We start from the raw sequence: 5,650 nt of genomic DNA, 5'->3' as shown, positions 1-5,650 counted from the left end.
ATAAGTTTGGGAACCACTGAGCTAGACTTTTGGTATGACCAGTACTTACTTTTTTTTAAAATTTTTATTTTACTTATTTTTTTTGTTAATCCTCACCCAAGACTAGTTTTCCATTGATTATTAAAGTAGAAGGGGGAGAGAGAGAAAAAAACATCGATGTGAGAGAGACACATCAATTGATTGCCTCCTGCACATGCCCCATTTGGGACTCGGGGTCAAACCTGCAACTCAGGTACATGCCCTTAACTGGGAATGGAACCAGTGACCCTTTGGTTCGAGAGACGACACTCTAACCACTGAGCGCACACTGGCCAGGGTAGTACTTTAATTTTGTAGTTCACATACCCAAGACATTCTTTTTTTTTTTTCAGTAAAAGTATAGAGTACCTATTGTATTCAGAGGAACAGATAAAAAGAACTTCCTCTCTTTTACTTTTCCTAATTTATTTATGCCAGAGAAGGCATTTCCTATAATGTGAGGAAATTGTTATTTTGGGGTAATGGAGGTAGATATGTTTCTGAAAATTCGTTCATTATACTTATGCGATATCTCAATTCAAAGCCTTGCACATAAACCACAGGACAAGGTTTTTTGTTTGTTTTACCTTTTATTTTTAAATAATTGTAAATTCACAGGAAGTTAGAAAAATAGTACCTTATGTACCCTTCCAGCTTTTTAGTCTGCAGTACAAAACCAAGAAGTCAACATTGGCACATTACTGCTAACTAGACTACAGACCTTACTCAATTTTACCATTTTTTAAAACCTATATTGATTTCTGTGCATGTAGTTCTATGCAATTTATTTTTTGTCTTATTGCTGTATTTATTTAAATTTATTTTAAATATATAAAATTTAAACATATGCAAAAGTAGGGAGACTAGAATAATAAACTTCCAGGTAGCAGCTTCAACATGATCAAATCTTAGCCAATCGATCCTGTTTCCTCTTTTCCTTTACTCATGCTCCCCTGATACCCCAATCCAGGTTATATATTTTTTTGAATAACAACTTTATTGAAATATAATTCACATACCATACAAATTACCTATTTAAAGCTTTTAATTCAATGTAGTCATAGAATTGCAATCATTACCACAATCAATTTTAAGACTTTTCATCACCCCAAAAAGAAACTCCATACTCTTTAGTTATCACCCCCTGTCCCCAGATTTATCTCTTCCCCCAGCTATAATCAACCACTTATCCATTTTCTGTTACTATAGATTTTCTTACTATGGACATTTCATATAAATGGAATCATACAATATGTTGTCTTTTATGACTGGCTTCTGTTATTTGTATAATGTTTCAAGGTTTATCCATCTTGTAGCATATATCAATACTTTACTTATTTTTATTGTCAGATGATACTCCATTGTATGGATATACTACATTTTAATTAGTCATTCATCAGTTGATGGACATTGAGTTCTACTTTTTGGCTATTATGAATAATGCTACTAAGAACATTTGTGTATAAGAACATTCATGCACAAGTGAACATATGTTTTCATTTCTCCTGGGTTTATACCTAGGAGAGGCATTTCTGAGTCATACAGGAACTCTACACTTAACCTTCTGAGAAAATGCCAGATGGGTTTCCATAGCGGTGTACCATTTTACATCCCACCAGCAGTGTGCATAGGATTCCAATTTCTCCACATCTCCCCACACACCTGTTATTATTTTTTTCAGTTTTTTTTTATTTCAAGAAGGATTTAAAATATAATATTACATGCAATAACCCTTAATATTTCAAGAAAAATTATCTTAAATAATGTTACATGCAATAAACATTAATATCTCAAGAAAAATGATTTTAAATATGATAATGTTACACGCAACAAACCAATTATTCAAGAAAAATGACCTTACATATAATATTACATGCAATAAAAATTAATATTTCAAGAATAAAGATACTTTAAGTATAATATTACCAAAACTGTACTAACATAGTATGATATCACAAAAGTTGTAGGAAATATTAAAAACCTGCAAATAACAGGATTACTTTTATTATATTCTAGAATATTTTTCCCCCCTCTGGCTCTATTTGTTTTCATCAGTTTATGTTGTTCATTGTATTCCACAAATGAGTGAGATCATATGATATTTATCTTTTTCTGACTGGCTTATTTTGCTTAGCATGATGCTTTTAGAGTCTATTTTGTTGGATATGAGTATTGCTACTCCAGCTTTTTTTTCTTTTCCATTTGCATGGAAAATTTTTTCCCATTCCTTCACTTTCATCTTGTGTGTGTCTTTTGTTTTGAGGTGGGTCTCTTGTAGACAGTATATAGTTGGGTCATGTTTTTGTATCCATTCAGCTGCCCTACACCTCTTGATTAGAGCATTTAATCCATTTACATTTAGGGTTATTATTGAGAGGTACTTATTTATAGCCATTTTAATTCTGTATGGCTAGATTTCTCTCTCTGTTTCTTCTTCTCAGCCATCCCTTTAGCATTTCTTGTAATGCTGGCTTGGTGGTGATGAACTCCTTTAGCCTTTTGTCTGGAAAGCTCTTTATTTGACCGTCTATTTTGAATGATAACCTTGCTGGATATAGTAATCTTGGTCTCAGATCCTTGCTTTCTATTACGTTGAGTACTTCATGCTATTCCCTTCTGGCCTGTAGAGTTTCTGATGAGAAATCAGGTGTCAGCCTTATGTAAACTCCTTTGTAGGTAACACTTTTCTTTTGCTGCCTTTAAGATTCTCTCTTTGTCTTTAAATTTTGGCATTTTAATTATGATGTGTCTGTGTGTGGGTCTGTTTGGGTTCTTCTTGTTTGGGGTTCTCTGTGCCTCCTGAACTGGTGTGACTTTTTCCTTTACCAGATTAGGTAAGTTTTCTACCATTATTTCTTCAAACACCTTCTCTATTCCTTTCTCCCTTTCTGCCTCTTCCAGCACACCTACTATCCTAATATTGTTACTTTTCACATTGTCCCACAGCTCCCTTAAGCTGTCCTCCTGTTTTTTAATTGTTTTTTCTTTTTGGTTCTCTAACTGAGTGATATTTTCAACTCTGTCTTCTAATTCACTGATTCGATCCTTAGCTTCCCCTAATCTGCTATGTATTCCTTCCAATGTGTTCTTTATTTGTGGTATGTCATTCTTTATCTCAGACTGTTCTTTTTTCATAGTTACTATATCTTTTTTCATACTGTTGAGTGTTTTTAACATCATTACTCTGAACTCTGTTTCAGATAAATTTCTTATCTCTGCTTCATTTATCTCTTCTGGAGAATTCTCTAGTTCTTTCATTTGGAGGGTTTTTTTTTATCTCCTCCTTTTGGCTATCTGTTTAGGTTTGTGACTATGTTTTAGGTAGATCCTCGACACCTCTCAATCTCTAGTGCAGGGCAGTGTTAAAGGCTATTTCTGACTAATTGGATCAGGCAAAAATTCAAAGCCTCCAGAGGCCACCTCTGTCTGCAGACTAATAGGATTCCAACTTGAATTGCCCCAGGCAGTCATCCTCGGGTGTGGTGAGGTTTTTTTTCCAACAGGGTGGGGCAGTTGTTTCTGCCTGGAGGCTAATTGTTATTTTTAATTTCTTAAGTGACCTTGGGGCAAGGTGTTTTCCAATAGGGTGTGTCGACTGTCTTCGCCCCAGGCAAGGCGGATGTCTATGTGGGAAAGATGTTCTTCACTGTGTGAGGGAATGACTCAGCCCAGGAAACTTGGGGTGTCTGCCTTCTGAGCTCTATCCTCCGAGTCCCAAGTCCTGGGTTCTGCTCTCACAGCTCCAGTCCACTTCACCCTCCCTCTGCCAGAGCACAAGGTGGGTGGCTCCACAGGGGATGTTTGTGCATTGGCCCTTCAAGAGGGTTCCCAAACTTTGAGCTGCCACTCCCTGGCAGACAGCACCCCACTGCTTTTCACAGCTAGATGTTATGTGGGTACCCTCCTCAGATTTGGTGCTCTCTGCTGGGGAGCCCAGCTTCGGGATTAGATCCCAGAGTTCTCAGTGGCACCCCCACACAGCTGAGATATCTCTTTGGGACTTCAGTTGCTGTCTGTGGGCGCCCAGCCAGCCCTTTCTCGCCTTTGCCCCTCCTACCAGTCTCTATGTAGTCTCCCCCTTCGGTCCTTGGGTATCAGGGTTCTCTCCTGTGAGTTTTCTGTTGATTATTCAGGAAGCCTTTCCATATTTCAGTTGTAATTCCAGCTTGTTCCTAGAAGCATGTCAGTGCAGCATCCTCCTACTCTGCAGCCATTTTTAATCTTTCTCTGTTCAATTTACACAGGCAAGGTTTTAATATTTATTTGCTGGCATCTGTGCATACTGTAGCCAAAGTATTGGCTCTCCCTCCATTGTGTACCTCACTACCTGTGATTCATCCCTGCTATCACTGACACACTTATATACCATTGCCATTAGAACACTGTTTCTCAACCACAGGCAATTTTGCCACCTACAGGACATTTTGAAATGTCTGGAGACATTTTTGGTTGCCACAGCTTTAGAGGGATGATGCTACTGGCATTCACTGGTAGAAACCAGAGTTGCTTCTAAACATCCTGTAATGTGCAGGACATCTTCCCATAAGAAAAACTTATATGGCCCCTAATGTCAGTAGTGCTGAGGTTAAGAAGCCCTGCTGTAAAGGATGATTACTTTTGAGAGGCAGGAGGCAGACACCTTAGGAATCTGCCCCGGATGTTTTACTCTTTGCATAGTCTCCCTCCCCAACTTTTTAATTTTTTTTCCTGCTGTTTGGAGAAGAGAACTTTGTCTCCAATTCTAATGGCTTTCTCCCAACTTTTCCTTACAGGTTTTCAAAAATACCTGGCAACAAATATGGAAAATAATTCCATAACTTTGTTGAAATGTTGCAAAAAGATGACTTCTACATCCTAATCCTTGAATGACTCAAATTGGTGCCAGGTGGAGGATTCCCATCACCTCTCTCAGAACAAAACTAGATCATTCTGTTGTCTTAGTTGATATATTTTCTGTGACTTGAAATAAACTTTGAACACAGTTTTAGTATAATACAAATTGATACACATGAACTTTTTGCTTTAAAAAGCTGAATACCAAGGGTAAAACCTTAGATGTATTTTCTACCCTTACTGCAATATTGTACTTCAATGTTATATTGCCATAGTTCTGTTTTTCTTAAGTTAACCATTTATTCTTCTTTATTATATTTGAGAATTTCTCAGAAACAAATTTTTCAGAAACTTAGTTTCTACTTAGTCTGCTTCCTGTGGTAATAGTAAGATTTGCCCTTTGAGAACTTGCTAGAACTTCTGAGTCTACAGGAAGAAAAAAACATGTGCTTAGAGCTATAAAATGATAAAAAGGCCAACAAAACAGAGAGCCTAGCAGAGTAGTGTATTTAGTTTATAAAAATCCAATTATCAAAATGCATTTTTTGTCAATAGTAAGTCTATTCACATGCATAGTTCAGAGATAAGACAAAAATGTATTAGCCACTGGTTCTAGTGTGTCAACAACACGAAACTGGACATTTCCTTCTCCCAAAACCCTTCAGTCTAGGTAGTCAACCTTAAAAGTTACAAAATCCACTAATTTTTCACATGTTCAAGATAAAATAAAAACTGAACAGCAATCAAATGCACAAAATGTATTTCATCCTACCTAAGTCACTAACCTATAGGCCTACCC

General features: G+C 36.8%; 1 protein-coding gene across 1 annotated transcript in view; it reads left to right on the top strand.

Annotated features, from left to right (window-relative positions):
• Positions 1–5,013, top strand: part of CSTF2 (cleavage stimulation factor subunit 2) — a 28,200-nt gene extending 23,187 nt beyond the window's left edge. Inside the window, exon 14 of the mRNA XM_006084689.3 lies at positions 4,791–5,013. The gene's annotated coding sequence lies outside the window, so the exon portion shown is untranslated. The remainder of the gene's footprint in view (positions 1–4,790) is intronic.
• Positions 5,014–5,650: the final 637 nt, after the last annotated feature.

Source organism: Myotis lucifugus, unplaced genomic scaffold (genome assembly GCF_000147115.1).
Source record: "Myotis lucifugus unplaced genomic scaffold, Myoluc2.0 scaffold_13, whole genome shotgun sequence".
NCBI classification, from domain to species: Eukaryota; Metazoa; Chordata; class Mammalia; order Chiroptera; family Vespertilionidae; genus Myotis; species Myotis lucifugus.
This window is presented reverse-complemented; position numbering and strand designations above follow the sequence as displayed.